This window comes from Mauremys reevesii, linkage group 16, assembly GCF_016161935.1.
Source record: "Mauremys reevesii isolate NIE-2019 linkage group 16, ASM1616193v1, whole genome shotgun sequence".
Taxonomy (NCBI): Eukaryota; Metazoa; Chordata; order Testudines; family Geoemydidae; genus Mauremys; species Mauremys reevesii.
The window spans coordinates 14,542,838-14,560,368 of record NC_052638.1 but is presented as its reverse complement, the minus strand read 5'-3'; the positions used below and the strand labels follow the sequence as shown (position 1 = coordinate 14,560,368).

Genomic DNA, 17,531 nt, shown 5'->3' with positions numbered 1-17,531 from the left:
TTATTTTCATGCCTGAATCAATTGAGCAAGTATGTTTTATTTTTTCTAATATCCTTCCTCAACCATTACTACAAAAGAATGAAGAGAAGGACTTATAAACATGCATAGCTATTGTTCGCCACATATTTTCCTATGAAAGAACAACATTTGGCCTACATCATAGAGAAGATGATGTACATTTTTATTTCTGAGCAAATGTTTTTCCTTTTTATGAAGCAAGAGAGAGTTTTTTAAGTTATTGGTAAAATTATTAGTAATTTACCTGGAAAGACAGCCAGGCAAATAAAATGGGCGGACATTGGGCCTACTTAGCTTATTTCACAGTCCCCTACCGGTAACTCTTCTGTATCCAAGACTTCTGTATGCTTCCTCTATTCCGATGATGTCCCAGCTACCCATTCACTTCCTTGACGTCTTCTTCCTGTAATAGTGATGTTTTTGGAGGTGGCAAGCCATGATTTCCCCCTCCTACCCAGAGGACTTCTACTGGAGCTCATGGTTGGCAGAACTAGTACTCAACAAGGCCCTGATTCAGCCAAGTTCATAAGCACATGTCTAACCTTGCAAATGTGAGTAGTCCTGTTGTCTTCAAAAGGACTATTTACGTACTTAAAGTTAGGTGTGTGCCTAACTATCTTGCTGAGGCCCCAAAGTGGATGTGTCCCAGAATGCTCTGTTCTCTCCTGGGATATTGCAGCGCTTCATTATCAGACATTTAATTCCTGTGGACAAGGTTATGGGCCACTGCAGAAGGCCACAATGATTGTGGGGGAGAGGGGGGTGAGAGGCAGGTCAGAAGAGGGATCCCATAGATCCCATGGCCTCTGCATCCTGCACAACTGATGCAGAGTTTCTGTGACTGAGAGAAAGTGTGGCCCAATGAACAGAGGACTGCACTGGAAAACAGCATACCTGAGTTTTATTTCCACCTCTGCCACTGACCTATGTGGCTCTGTTTCCCCTACCCCGCCCTCTGTCTCATCTACTTAGCTGTAGGCTCCTTGGTGTAGTGACTATGTCTCCTATGGGTCTGCAGAGTGCCCAGCACAATGGGGGTCCTGTTCTCAGCCAGAGCTGAGGTGCTACTGTAATACAAATAAACACCAACAAACAGGCTAGAACAGCAGCTGCACAATGAAGCCTGGGGCCTCCAGACTGGCCTTGGACTTCACTTCGCCTTCCCCTAACACAGCGGTTCTCAACCTTTTGTACTGGTGACCCCTTTCACATAGCAAGCCTCTCGGTGTCTTTAATTAAAAAACACTTTTTTGTATATTTAACATCATTATAAATGCTGGAGGCGAAGCAGGGTTTGGGGTGGAGGCTGACAGCTCACGACCTCCCATATAATAACCTCGTGGCCCCGGAGGGGTCCCAACCCCCAGTTTGAGAACCCCTGTGCTAACCATGTCTTTTGCAAAGAGCCAGATTACTTGGGCTTCATGCAAGCCAAGTAGAGTTCATCCAAATTCAAAAGAAACATTTAAGTAGCTTATTTCCCCCCTTTTCTTTTAGTGTTTTAATCCTAATTTGACTGATTTCTAATTGCAAGGCTTTAGGTATCCAAGGTTAAGTCTCAGAAAAGCAAAACCCATTGTCTGTAAAAGATTGCCTGCTATTTATCACACAACAGCTGAAGGTGATATTTGAATACAACCTAAACATACGTTGTACTAATTCTTATGACTAAAAACAGTGTGTGTGGAGGGGGGGGGGGGGGTTAGAATATGAGCAAAGCTTTTTGTGAAATGACAGGTGGAATTCAAAACAATTAAGACATAAATATTTCCTCCAGAGGCTAAACCTATTGCAAAATATTAATCTCTCTTTCTACACATCTTTACATGTCTTTAGTGAAATACCTGTCTGGAATTGTTAATAACAAATATTTTTCAGGGTATACACTTCAAAGACAGTACTGAAATGTCAAGCAGCGTAAAACTTTTGAAGTAATTTTAGCTAAATACTTCTGTGACAACTGTCTGAATCCATTTGTTTTAGCTGACTATATTCTGATATTATAAAAATCTAAGACTTGGTTATCAGCCAAAAAGGTTAAAACTTAGATGAAGTAATATGAATCAAAGACAAAGAAATTAGGGTGCTGTTGGGGTTGGATCTATTGTTCAAAATACATTTTTAATGACCTCCACGTTTTTAGCCTCAAATGAATAACTCTGCTTGCTGCATATGTCTGACTCAAAACATTTCATCTTTATAAAAGGCCAACATAGATTAAGAACACTTCAGTCATAAAAAAAATCTATATCCATCCTCTTTAGAAAATGGTTAACCAATAACCATTTGACTAGGCCAATTAAATAAAGATAACTTAGTTAACCCAACCTTGGAAGCTCTGTAAAAAAGAACTACTAAATTAGTATTGTAATGTAGGACAGCCAAAGGGTAACACTAAGACAGCCCATAAAAAGTAAAACATATAGAGACAAAACAGAATTCAGTTAGGATCATACAGAAAACATTTTTTCTAAATAGTTTCATATCTAAGCCCTATAGACAGGTAGCAAGGAAAAAAGAAAACACCCAAAGAACTGGAGCTTAGAGTCAGAAAAAAGTTATAAGAATTATCTACAATTGTGATAGCAAGAAGAAATCAGCGAAGAAGGTCAAACTGACCTCAACATTCGAAGAATCAGGCTCTTGAAATCCTAAACCATACAAAGAACCATGACTTCAAGGCACACAAACATAAGAGGATTAAGGTAAGTGTCCCACCTAAAAGCAAGAGAAAACAAAGATTAGTTTTAAATACTGAAACAAACACTGCACAGGAAGAAACAGTCATTATTAGGAACTTATTTGAAAGCACAGTAGAGTAAGCACTAAATAAAACACATACAAACCCAAGGTTTGATTATCTGTCTTCTAGTGGGCATAAGTTCATGTCAAAACCTAACCAATATTAGCTAACAACAGCATTGATCAAAAGCCCATTCAAGTTGATGGAAAGGCTCTCATTGACTTCAGTTGTTACAATGGATAGCTTTCTACTCAGGGACATTATAGTATGTGTGATTGGGTGTGCACTCCACACCAGCCAAGGAAGGGTTAAGTGAGGCTCAGAATGGGACAGTTAAGTGGATAGGCCACACCTGAGGGGAATTAGGTGACCTAAGTAACTCCAGATTGATGATGGAGCCTGGCTGAGAAGGAACAGGCAGGGCAAATATAAAAGCAGGAGGTTGGCCTCAGAAAAGGGCTGCAGTGAGGAAGACTGCGGCCACTCTCTGGAAGTTAAAGAGAGAAGGAAGGAAACTCAGGGAGAGAGTAGAAACCCCCAGGGATCCAGCCCTGAAGGAAGGGTTTATCCAGAAGGGTGGTGCAACAGAAGTCTGAAGGAAGTGGAGTAGGAAAAGGTTCAGTGAAACAGCAGCAAGATGTGACATTGCAGACATTGGCTGCTGATTAGAGGATCCCTGATCTGGAACCCAGAGTAGAAGGTGGGACTGGGTTCCCCTACCAGCCACTGGAGAAGTGGCACAGTCTGGGAAGTGAGGGAGAAGACTGCCATTTTGGATAGAGAGACTGGTAACGCACAGTGACCTGGCCAGAGGGCCAGGCCAAGAAGAGAAAGATACCTGAGTTGCAGAGAGGCAGGAGGGTCAACAAATGAGTGAAAGAAAGTGGCATCGGATCTGGAAGGAGCTAATCCCCAGAACAGCCAAGAGGAGACACTCTAGCAGTGAGTGATCCCTATAACAGTATGGTTATATATGGGGTAATATCTAGGAACTCAGAGAAGTCTACTTTCACGAAGTGCTTGATGATGGAGCACTGTCTACATGAAGCAAGGAGTAAAAGCCTGCATGTTGCGCTGTCTTGGTGCTCTCTCTTCTTATGCTTGAACACTGACCATAACTAGAAGTGAGTCAGTGCCTGCGGGTACATAAAATCAAAATCTAAGAATATTGCAAAACAAATGAACACACAAATTTCAAAGAGAAACAGCAACCACAGCTGCATACCAGATTCCTGAGCATGATCACAATGGGAAAACTACAAAATTGCAAAGGGGGTGGATAAAAAGGAAAACAAAATAAGAACAGCATCACTATTAGCTGTAATGGGGACAGGCGGACACCTGCTCCAACATTTGGATATGTCAGTAACAGACCAGGAGGACCCAGGTAAAACCTCTGAAGCACTCCAAAAGCATTTCAAACAAAACAAACAAAATCTCATATATTAAAGCTATTTTTTCCCTACAACAATTTTGATCAAGAATCTGGAGAAACAATAGATTGGTATATTGCCAAACCACACACAATGGCCAACGCATGGGATTATCAAATTTTAAAAGAACTAATTTGTGATAGATTAGCAATAGGGGCAAAAGCTGCAGATGCTCGAATGAAAATGCTCAGAGTGAGCTATAGACACGCACAATGCTCATGTCTAAATGAAGAGAATAACTTCTGCGAACACAGAGGTAATTCACCAACTAACAGTGGGAAAGTATGAAAATGCACCAAAATGCATACAAAAGTAAATGCACCAATACAAAACAAAAGAGAGAAAAGAAAAGGCAAAGGAAGATCTGTGTGTATTGTGGAGAAAAACACAGTAATGGGAAATGGCCCATATATGGGGTCACATAAAATATTTCTAGCAAGAGAAGCCATTATGTCAATGTTTGTGGACAGGAAAAGCAAATAAATAGTGCATCATAGGCATCGACTATGTTAATGCTCCAGACTAAAATTAGTGGGTGCTTAGCAACCACCAGCAGCCAGCTGCCCGTCCCCCTTCCCTGCCAGTACCTTCCTCCCACCCGCCATGATCAGCTGTTGCGTGACATACAGGAGGCACTGGAGGGAAAGGGGAGCGGGGCTGGGCACACTTGGGAAGGGGGTGGAACTGGACAGAAAGAGGCAGGGCAAGATGGAGCGGGGGGAGGAGCCTGCAGGGGAGCAGTGGGGGAGGGGTGTTGAGCACCCCGGGGCCTGGAGGAAGCCAGCGATTGTGTTATACACCATATCGGGGAAGCCCATAGTGCCGTAAGAAAGGAGATTTTGCAGATATACGATATTAATGCAGTGTAAAAGAGCAAAATAAATGGTTTGTAAATCTCAGACTAGCACCCGATGCAAAAACAAAGCAGCAACGCACAAATAAACAGGAAACTGAATGCTAAGTAGACAGTGGGACATCAGTGAACGGGTCAGGGTACAAAGACTTCCCAGCATTATGTAAGAGGAGAAAGAGATAGTGCAAGCAAGCAAAGCCAAATTCAAATTATACAATGGCAGAAGCAAACCACCACTGGGAAGTTACAGGAAGAATACTCAGGAAAAGCACACAGGCTGAAAGCATAGAAACCACTGCAGCTAAAAACAAGTCAAGTCGTGAATATTGTGACACCAAACCTGGGACAAATGATTCACACAATAGACACACAAAGAAAACAGAAACCATATCTGGAGCAGACAATGCACTGTGGCATCTTGGCAGCAAAGCTAAGAAGCCATTACCGTGATGGAAAGTCTTACATTTAGAAATAGATAAAACTATTCAGCACCTGCCTCACAGGTCACCCATTGAAATAAAATAAAAAATAAAAAAATGGGACCAATGAACCAAATGGGAAAATAAGGCATCATTGCTAAAGTTATAGAACCCACAGATTGGATAAGCAGCATGATAGCCATTGAGAAGCCAGGCAAGCTGGCAAAGCATAACACAGAACTCACTACCAAATGCCTACAATTGAAGAAATATTACCAGACTTAGCCAAAGCAGAAATATTCTGAGTACGTGATGCCAAAGACAGATATTGGCAAGTGTTGCTGAATAAGGAAAAGCAGCTGCCTGACACCAGCTGATAGATACAGATGATTGAGAATGCCATTTGAGCCCCAACATACCATGGAAGAATACCATCACCACCAGAAAGATGTACTAATAGGGCTGACAAGGGGCAGCATCATAGCTAACGACATTCTGGTGTACGGATATGGAGACAGCATGATGGAAGCTGTGGCAAAATACATCCACAACTTCATACACCTGCTAGAAAGAGTCAGAGAACAAAACCTAAAATTGAATAAAAGCAAAATGAAATTGCAATTGACTGTAGTACAATACATGGGACACTTGCTGACCTCCCTGGTGCTATGAGATCTGGCCCCAACAAAGCAATATAGGTCGTGTCTACACATAAAGATATTGAATTAGTTCAGACACTATTAGGATTTGTAAATGATCTGCCAAAATTTCTTCCAAGCCTCTCAGACTTGTGAACTCCCTGAGGTGACTACTGGACAAAGGTACAGTATGAAGTGGCCACCACAAGAATCAAGGAGCTGAGGACCAACCATCCCATCCTAAACTACTATGATGTGAACAAAGAGGCAACCACACAATGAGATGGGGCTTGGGGCATCACTCCCAAAAAGGGACGGCTGGTAGTTTTTATGTCAAGGTCACTTTCATAAAGATGCCTCCAAATTGAAAAGAGAGTTCTTGCAATAGTGTTTGCATGTGAAAAGTTTGATAAGCACATTCAAGGACAGGAAGCCATTTCACTAGAAAGTGACCACAAACCATAAGAGAGCATTGTTTAAAAAGCCACTGCTAGCCGCCCTGAGATGCTTTCAGCATATGCTGCTGAAACTGCATTGCTATAATTTACGTGGATACTACAAGAAAGGTACTGAGATGTACATAGCTGACTTCTTATTCAGAGTAGCCTTGTAGCATGAAAATACAGCAAACAAACAAGAATGAGATCCTGAACCTGATAGAAATACAGAAAACATGGAAAGACACAGAAAATGTCAACCCAGCCAGGTGTTCACTGGTTTCAACGATGGATAAGACATGACACCATGAGTTTGACCTTTAAGAAGAAATGTCCAACACAAATGTCTGCTTTGTGAAAACACTGTATTTTCTTCTGCCAACGTACATGGAGCTGAAGACAGATTGCTAAATATCATAACAGTAGTTTACATTATTTCAGTGTTCTTGTTGCTCTAAGGGCTGTTTAGGAAGTGCCACCATTCCAATTAAGTAAGCCAGATATTGGCTATTCCACTGGAAAGAATAGTAATATTAGCATTTAATTAATCTTATTAAACTTGGATAAACAGCCTTCCAGCTGTCTAAAACAGTTGCGCTAATTCAACTCATCTTTAATAAAGTCGTATTCATTGACAAAAGTAGATTTTGGAAAAATCACACTAACAAAACAAAATGTGTGGGCAATAAACATTTTATTTACCATACACAGTGTAGTTGTAGCCATGTCGGTTCATCACCATTCCTATACTACTGGTTGTTAAGTGTTTTAGGATCTTTTTTATAACAATGAATGATCTCCACATATTTCAGTACTATTTATTAGGATAAGAATTTAGCACAGAACTTCTGCCTTATTAAATCCTTTGGTGGATCAAATTCTTAAGAGTTCTGCACCAGAATAGTGAGAATGCCCAGCTGCCTGACACCAGCTGATAGATACAGATGATTGAGAATGCCATTTGAGCCCCAACATACCATGGAAGAATACCATCACCACCAGAAAGATGTACTAATAGGGCTGACAAGGGGCAGCATCATAGCTAACGACATTCTGGTGTACGGATATGGAGACAGCATGATGGAAGCTGTGGCAAAATACATCCACAACTTCATACACCTGCTAGAAAGAGTCAGAGAACAAAACCTAAAATTGAATAAAAGCAAAATGAAATTGCAATTGACTGTAGTACAATACATGGGACACTTGCTGACCTCCCTGGTGCTATGAGATCTGGCCCCAACAAAGCAATATAGGTCGTGTCTACACATAAAGATATTGAATTAGTTCAGACACTATTAGGATTTGTAAATGATCTGCCAAAATTTCTTCCAAGCCTCTCAGACTTGTGAACTCCCTGAGGTGACTACTGGACAAAGGTACAGTATGAAGTGGCCACCACAAGAATCAAGGAGCTGAGGACCAACCATCCCATCCTAAACTACTATGATGTGAACAAAGAGGCAACCACACAATGAGATGGGGCTTGGGGCATCACTCCCAAAGGGACGGCTGGTAGTTTTTATGTCAAGGTCACTTTCATAAAGATGCCTCCAAATTGAAAAGAGAGTTCTTGCAATAGTGTTTGCATGTGAAAAGTTTGATAAGCACATTCAAGGACAGGAAGCCATTTCACTAGAAAGTGACCACAAACCATAAGAGAGCATTGTTTAAAAAGCCACTGCTAGCCGCCCTGAGATGCTTTCAGCATATGCTGCTGAAACTGCATTGCTATAATTTACGTGGATACTACAAGAAAGGTACTGAGATGTACATAGCTGACTTCTTATTCAGAGTAGCCTTGTAGCATGAAAATACAGCAAACAAACAAGAATGAGATCCTGAACCTGATAGAAATACAGAAAACATGGAAAGACACAGAAAATGTCAACCCAGCCAGGTGTTCACTGGTTTCAACGATGGATAAGACATGACACCATGAGTTTGACCTTTAAGAAGAAATGTCCAACACAAATGTCTGCTTTGTGAAAACACTGTATTTTCTTCTGCCAACATACATGGAGCTGAAGACAGATTGCTAAATATCATAACAGTAGTTTACATTATTTCAGTGTTCTTGTTGCTCTAAGGGCTGTTTAGGAAGTGCCACCATTCCAATTAAGTAAGCCAGATATTGGCTATTCCACTGGAAAGAATAGTAATATTAGCATTTAATTAATCTTATTAAACTTGGATAAACAGCCTTCCAGCTGTCTAAAACAGTTGCGCTAATTCAACTCATCTTTAATAAAGTCGTATTCATTGACAAAAGTAGATTTTGGAAAAATCACACTAACAAAACAAAATGTGTGGGCAATAAACATTTTATTTACCATACACAGTGTAGTTGTAGCCATGTCGGTTCATCACCATTCCTATACTACTGGTTGTTAAGTGTTTTAGGATCTTTTTTATAACAATGAATGATCTCCCACATATTTCAGTACTATTTATTAGGATAAGAATTTAGCACAGAACTTCTGCCTTATTAAATCCTTTGGTGGATCAAATTCTTAAGAGTTCTGCACCAGAATAGTGAGAATGCCCACCTGTTATCATTTTAACAGTCTGCTGATCAAACAGGTAGTACAAAAACAGGGATCCTGTAGAATCCTGAGCTCTACTACAAGCTAGGTCAACTGATTCATTATGTGATGTTAGAATAAATTACTTGCCACCTGTACAACTGGGTAGTAAGTACAACTTCAATTAAGCCAGGTGTTACCAAAGGCCTTACAAAGAATGAATAAGTCATACCAAATTTGCACCCAGAACCTCTCGCTGCTTACTCAATTGTAACTAATAAACCACACTGTCTCAGGAAAAAATTATGACAAGCAATTAAGTGCTGTCAAGTCAGAAACCTTCTGTTGCTGATCCAGTTACAGAGAGAGAAAAAATTCCTTTTGAGTTCCCCCCCCAAAAAAAAAATTGTGCAAAGAATGAAGTGTGAAGTGTCAGATCACAGATTATCAGCATGATTCATGAACAAATAGTTGTGGGATTTTTTATATTTTTTTTTACAGTGAGATACAGTGTGTAGAAGTTGAAATCGATGCTAATAGTCTATGAACAAATCAAATACGAATATAATTGAACACCCTAATTTCAGCGGCCAAGATGGCTAACAGCTGGAAATTACAGAGAGCACTGTTTATATGAGGCAAAATTTCTGTCTAGATGCCTGTGCACCATTTAAGATGTAAGGGTTCACATGCTGGTCTTCTAGGAATGTCACCTTCCCGAAGGCTAGAAAACATTTTATGACTAGTGAACACTGCTAACTCCTTGTATTCACAAGTCTTTCCCCGGAAAGACAGAATGAAAATAAAAGAAACACACAACAGCCCCCTAACCCCCTCTAAAAGCCATCAGCAAATAAAATGCTGATACATGTTGGTGCTTGGGGCATGCGTTTCTGATTTTAAAAACTGCTCCAAAATGTTATATATCCCTTCATCTTTTGTTTTTCAGCCCAATTCCAACATTTACACAGCTCTTCTCTAGTTTGTTGAAGTGCCATGATAAAAGAGTAATTTGTGACTACAGTATTTTTCCCTTTTGCATCAATTCTGCAAACATTTTTGAAAGAACTACATTTTTGTTTCCCTGACAAACAGCAATGGCATCAAAGTGGCATATTCCTTTCACCTTTCAATATTTTATGTCCTATTAAATGTATTTATTTCTGAAAGATCTTTGGACAATCATATTATTTGAAAGGACTCACATTTATGCTTCGTATTGTGCATGCTGTAATTAGTCTCCTCTGAAGTCCCAACCTTTATCAGTTTCATCTTTACTGCTGCTGAGATTTGATTCTTCAATCTTTTTGTGTTCATAAAATCTTAGTGCTCTCTTTCCTGTAAGAGAGCAATGGTAAAACACAGTCAACTGTATCTGATAAAAAACAATAGAAAGAATGTACTTTACGGATCATCATCAAGTTTTGAAACTCAGACTTTGCCTGAAAATAAAAATGGACACTGCCTTTTGCATACGTACAAAAGTAGCACCTTACGTATATAATCAAGTACAATAGTCATATTACTCAATTGTTCCTACTGCTTCTAGCACAACTGAAGATACAATTGTATTAAACTTGGCTCCCTGCATGAAGTCCTTATAACTTAGTTATAGTGCTGGATTCAGGAGAGGGAACGTTCCAAGTCAAAGGTGGGTTCATATCACCTAGTACTTGTGAACAAGTATCCTCATACATCACATCGATGGCCTAATCCAGTTATCTCATAACAAGTTGGACCTCGGGCCCTTGATTTACTTGGAGCACATTCAGTGATAAATATGCCCTATGCAAAAGAGGAAAAAAGTCCTCATTCATGTGCTAACTACACTTCCATATGACAACTGGCATTGGGGCTCTTGCTCAGAATCAGTCACCATGGGACTATAACTTTCAGAGGGAGGGTAAGTCATGTTTCCATAAATTGCAGCATAGAGAGATGGTAGAAGAATTATTATTTAAAAAACAAACAAAAATTCAAATTTTCAAAGTGGTTACCATATTGAAAGTTCAAAACAGACGCTTTTTTCATTTTTTTAATTACAAAATGATTGCTCAAAATTTGTATTAAAATGCCATCAAAATGGTTAACATATTCATTCACTCAAAATTTGTGAACAAAAAAATGCTAATAACCATTTTGATAATAGCTTTAGTACTGTTTTCACACAAAAAATATGCCAATAAAAATGTAGCAAAAATATTTTTACAAAATAAAGTTGTTGTTTTTTAACAGGTATTTTTCAACAACTATAAACATAACTTTATCTTTGAAAAATCTGGCTAGTTCCACGGCTGAGTAATTCCTTCTTATGCCAGAAGGAAAGGACATTAGCATACTTCATGAAAGGCACACTGAACCTCTCTGCTTTTGTCCTGTCCCCTCCAGGCAATCTGAGGAACAGCCAGTTATTAAAAATTTGGCTTGCTGTGTATCGTCACCCTAAATTTTTCTTTGTTTGGTTACTACATTGCCCAACCCATCAGCAGAGGAAAAATGTAAATCTTATTAGCAGGTCACTTATAACTTAACTTGGGAAAAGCAGTATCAAAGACTCTTCAAGACACAACTGACAGCACTTGACAGATACTACATTTGTTTGCAGATTAAAAATATGTTATTTCAGACAAAAACTTTGTTTTTATCAATGCTGCCTCAGAATGATCACTCAAGGGAATCACCGTTGAGAATTTTAAGATATCCTCCCTTTCCTCCTTGACTAAGAACTGAACATAGAAGCTGAAGTTTGCAAATCTAATGCCTGGGCCATTGCCAAAGAAATACAGTAGTATCCCATTGATATTCCTCTGACTGAGCAGCAGCAGATGCAAATATCATTGTGAATCTTGGCCACGACGAAGACACAGAGATAATTTCAGAGTTACTACTAGGGATAGAGTTCTATTCTGCTTTAATTACCAAGCATACATAACTCCGGTGGTGTCTTCTCCTGCAATCTGTAGCCTTTGTGAGCAACCCCCCGCCCACCCGCCCTGAAAGACCAGCAATAGCAGAGCTATTGCTTATGGAAAGAAGTGGGAGTGACAAGACGACATTGAGCATCTGACATTATAGATTACTTCATAACCATATCAAAATGACTCTGAGTTATCAGATCTAAATGACAATTAGATACTCCACTGCCATTGTCCTCTATATTAAAAATTAGATGTTGGATGCTGATAGGCAGTGGAATGGATGGAAGATTATGGATATATTATACCAATGCTACATACTCAATGGACAGTTCTCAGAGTCTGATTTTGATGATTAGCCTAACATTGTATTTAGTCTTTCAATTAAAAGGAAAAAAAGCCCATTCATGAGCTCTATTCAATCTAGCATCAATTAAACTTACTATCATGCTTTGACAGCAATCCATTCGTTAGGGCTGCTGAGAAGGCTGAGGATATGGACCTTTAGGCAGTGTGGGATGGGTATATGCTGCTATATTTATAATCACCTAGATGTAATTTAATTTTTCTTTTTTTTTTATTCAGCGGAGTGATATTTTGAATGTGTACATTTAACTGCATATAGGCTTTTGCACCACCAGAGTAAAATAAAAAAATCCCACCAGCACTGTACAATAAGAAAAGTTAACATACCCACCCTGTTGGAACATCAACAAAACCCATGCCTCCCTACCCAAAATGCCAACCCCTCAGTTGGACCTATTCAACAGAAGGCTTTCACAGTGTGCTCTATAGATCTACAAATTCAGACTACTTCAGAACAACAGATTCAAGAACCTAGGGTTCCTTAAAAAGAATGCTGTACCCACAACACCCTACACTTTCAGCGAGGAAGCAATAAGGCCGGAGATCCCTTGGTGATCTCAAGCATATGACATAGCAAGAGGGGAATTAACAATTATTTGGAACTGTGGACAGCAATATACTAATAGGCACAGGAAGAATGTGCACTTTGGTTTATTGGCACTAAAAAAGAACATAAAAATAGCTTTAAAAGGTCTTGCAGCAATATGAAATCTGATTAACATCACTGGAAGGAAACATTTTTGTGATCTGCCATCCACAAATGAAATATTTTGTTTTAAAATGAAGTGTGAGAACTAAAATAAGTTTTAGTTACATCAACACATATTTTTCAAAGGAAAATGCCTTAATTCTGACTGACCACTATTTTTCTCTTTTATTATTGTCACAGTTCTGTCTCTATGCACATTTTGTCTTTCATTAAACGCATACATAAAAATTAGAAGCTAATGAAACAATGATGAACATCTACTTCAATAACACTCTGGAATCCTTGACTGTGCTTTGTTTGTTTTACTTTTTTCTGCAAAATTAACATACTAGAGACTATTTACCACTGTACAAAATTCCTTTCTTTCTTTATGAAAGCTACATCTTTACTATCAGGATGTGAAATGAAAAGCCTCCTGTACTTGTTGCATACAATTAAGCTGCAACAAAAGGCAGCCCAAGCTATTTCACATTTCATAGGGCTGCAATTATTCTTTAACTGTTAGAAGATGCTGTCCCCCAGGAGCTAATTACAGAAAAGCTCTCATCACACACAAGAAACATACAAACAAATCCTTCAAGCACAAAGTAAATGTTCAACATTAAAGAGGAAGTCACACCAATCAGTTTGGTTCAGCTAATTACTAATCTGATTTCTGGACTAGTTACATTAGATAATTATGACACCCATTCACAACTTGAAAGCCAGGACTTTGACTGATTATAATAAAGATCTAGTAATCAGAATACAAGTAAGAGCAAAGTATGAAATATACATCATACCAGGCCTGATGTGATATATTTGTTCATTGCCAATGTTTCACTCAGCATTTGGCCTATAGAGGACCTGATTCAAATCCCACTGCAATCAATGGGAAGGTTTCCATTGACTTCAGTGGGATTTGGATCAGGCAACAATAATTGAACTGTTGTTTGCATGCCTTGGGACCCCAATTCAGCAACATATTTAAACATGTGCCTAAATTTAATTGACTTTGGTGGGACTATAACACACTTAAAGTTAGGCATATTTTAAATATTTTGCTCAAGTGAGGCCTCAGATTATTTAGTGCTAGTGACTATTAATATGCATGTTGAACTGAAAAAAACTAGTATGCAAAAATATCATGTTTTGTGAGTCAAAAGAAACTAAATCATGATTTAAAAGTTCCTTTCCCATCCATTACCATGATGTAGCTCTTTCATTAAAAAGATAGAGAAAACGACGGGATAAAGCATTGAAAAATGTACTGGGCCTGATTCAAAACTGCATTACTCCATTTTACATCAGTATAATTCCATGGATTTCAATGGATTTATGCCATAATAAATCAGGCCCCTGAGGTGGCAAATTGCTGTATTGGAGGGGAGGATAGATAAGTTGCTTCTAATGGGCTTTCTCGATCTCTAATTTTTGCCATCCAATTACTTAGTTCATATTTTCTTAGTTATCAAAAGTAATAAAATATCACCTGAAATGGAACAAAATATTAACAAGATACTAACCATCTTTCAACCCTTCAGTCATGATATGGTCTGGGGCAAATCATTAACATATTAATCCAGTGTGTTTTATCCTGACTGCATCACTTTAAAATTTTCAAGATTCTTAGCTTTTTTTAAAAAAAAAAAGCAGAATCTGTAATATAACAAATGTTTCCTGGAAGGTGTACCATTGAAACACATTGTAAGCTAGTGTTTTGAAAATGCGCCTCAAATCATTACTTGTAAGATGTGGAGGAAGCAAACTACATTTTAATGCATCATAAAGGACCTTTATTCCCCCTCAGCTACACAGTATGCATTGTCATGCTGCTGGGAGACTTTGCTACTGCACACACGTGTACAAACACAAAAGTTGATTTCTTAAAATGAATTTCAACAAATGCCACACATTATGCTTTTTGTTGTTTTAGAAAGCTCTTTTTTTTTAAGGGACACATTTTTAAGAAGTTGAGCAAACAATTGTGCAGCCAAAACTGTGCAACTAATCTGAATGTGCATTTACCGCATACGTGTGTGCAAATTGCATGTGCAAATAGCCAATTAAATGCATAACTGGCCATACACGATCAGAAATATCTGATTTAATTGTGTAAACTTGGTTATTTTTCAGTGAAAATAAGGAACACACCTTCATATACATTTTTAATACTGCAATATAATATTTGCAACTCTCTCTAGAATTTTTTTAGGTCTTAACATTCAAAGTTAGATGTTTAATGTTAGGCAACGAAACAACTGGCAAAATTTTCAGAGATGCTGAACAGCCGCAACTCCCAATAACTTCAATGGGAACTGAGAATGCCAAGAGGCTCTGAAAAGCAGGGTCACTTAGTTAGGTGCTTAACAAGTCTGTAACTGTTGGCCTAAATCTTTTGGATTATTTTAGAGTACAGGAATTGAGTATCAATCTTATTTTTCATTTATACACCTTATCAGATGAGAAATTTTAGGGGGCTGCAGAACCCCCATGCAGGCCACACCCTCAGACACTTCTGTGTTCCTGGGATATGGCACCTTTACCCTTCTTGTTTTAATGTTTATCTTCTTAGCGTGTGTTTCACATTTTCCAGCAGTTGGGGGGGCTGCGGTTTGACCTGTCTGAGCAGGTTGTGCATGTGAGCATCACACAGCATATGTGTAACTTGAGAGATATTGGGGTGGGACTAAGAACTCCTCCATGTGGAGAGGTAACAGACTCTGAACAGAGAGGAAGGTTCATCTGCCTGCAACCAGTATGCTTTGCTGGACCACCCAGCAGGGAGTGAGATTGTTAACTTTATACTTGCTGTACCGCAGCCTAGGATCACATATTTGGATTCTGTTGTTGTTTTCTATCAATGGCTAAAATCTACCTGGCCTCTCTCAAATTTAATTGAATTGCTCTAGGGGGAAAAGCAGTTCGTAACAGAAGCTAATGGCAACCAATTATGACTAATTCATTCATTTTTGGAAAACGTACCCTTAAATTTTCCCTTTGATGTATGCACATTATTTTCATTGATTGAAAGAAAGTTATACATGCAAACAATAAGAAGTGAACGTCACTCTAAAAAAGTCAAGTTCTGAAGCAGTGTACTGGATGCATCTCCTGTGGAAAACGTGCAGTGGAAATTAGAGCTGTGCAAAATATGCGCAATGGTTTTACAGTCTATTATAAACTACTAATGTGGTGAAGATTTGTTAAGAGGTTCACAGATTTCATGAGTGAACCTGGCATGAGCTATGGCGTGGCAGAGAGCTTTTCTAGACAGAAAGCCATACTTGTATAAGGCAAGGTGTGAATTTTATGCTGGTATAACTCCCTGTGAAGATACTCTTGTTCTGGAATAAGAGTGCCATTTTCCAGTATAACCTGCATTGCTTTGAAAGCAGTTTAAACTAAGCTGGAGAAAAGCCACTCATTTCAAAATATGAGTGTTCACTAGTGGAGTTACACTAGTATAATTATAGTGATATAGTTAGACTGGTATAGTTCTGCTAGTACATTTCCCCATTGAGGCAAGCCCATAGAAACCATCCAAAAAAGTCATGGCTTCATGAAGTCAGCAAACAAATCTCACCTCTGATTTGGGGTTCGTACAAACCTGAAACAAAGAAAATTCAGAGGAAAGAAAAATGAGAAGCAAAGTTTCCCATGAACCTCTGAGAACCAATTCTACAAGTTTCAAGTAACTCTAGTCAAAATCCCATGCTCTGCTTTGAAAATGAACCCTTAGGTACCTTACAGATGCATGCTTGATTGTCAGAGGTGCTGACGCATCACAACTTCTTTTAGAATCAGACCTATCAATTGCAACAGCAATGACAACTTTTTTTTCCCCTTTTCAAATCTCTGAAACAGGTTCAGTGTGAAGCTACTCAATGCCAGCTCTAAAATAAGGCAGACTAGGCTTATTTATTAAGCTTGTTTATATACAGTTATATTGAACACTTTTATCAGAATAACTTTCACTTCAATACTTTTTTTAAAAAGGTTTCCTTGCTGCTGTTAAAATTAACACTAAATAAGGGAGAGTGGTAAATATTTATTTTGAAGTCAATAGGCTATAATGTTTACAAATCTACCCTATGTGATAGTTTAAAATTCAAAACTGAATGAATATTGTGTGGGATGGAAACGAACGTTATGGCATCTGAACCCAGGCTACATTTATATTTCACTTTAATGCTCTAGCTGTTTAATCAAAATAGGAATAAAATGGCTAAAAGACCAACACACCAAAAGATCATAGTTCTGGAATTTAGCTTTAGCTTCCTATTGTCAACCAATTACTGTGTAATTTTTTTCCCTGTGACTGAATAACTAACTGTTAGCAAATAATGAAAAGGCAATTACAGCAAAGCTTTGTTCATATTACCCTCTTCATTTTATTCAGGCTATAATTATTGTCAATGCTGGAGGCTTACTGTACCATGTAAGTGGCACCAGGGAAGAAAATGGAATGGGCTGGTGCATGGAAAATTGCAAAT

At 38.6% G+C, this 17,531-nt stretch overlaps 1 long non-coding RNA gene across 1 annotated transcript in view; it reads right to left on the bottom strand.

Moving 5' to 3' along the window:
• Positions 1–327: 327 nt before the first annotated feature.
• Positions 328–17,531, bottom strand: part of LOC120384787 — a 97,943-nt gene continuing 80,739 nt past the window's right edge. Inside the window, exons 4-6 of the long non-coding RNA XR_005589107.1 lie at positions 10,272–10,404; positions 2,638–2,736; positions 328–421 (exon numbers count right to left, since the gene is read on the bottom strand). This is a non-coding gene — a long non-coding RNA (uncharacterized LOC120384787). The remainder of the gene's footprint in view (positions 422–2,637; positions 2,737–10,271; positions 10,405–17,531) is intronic.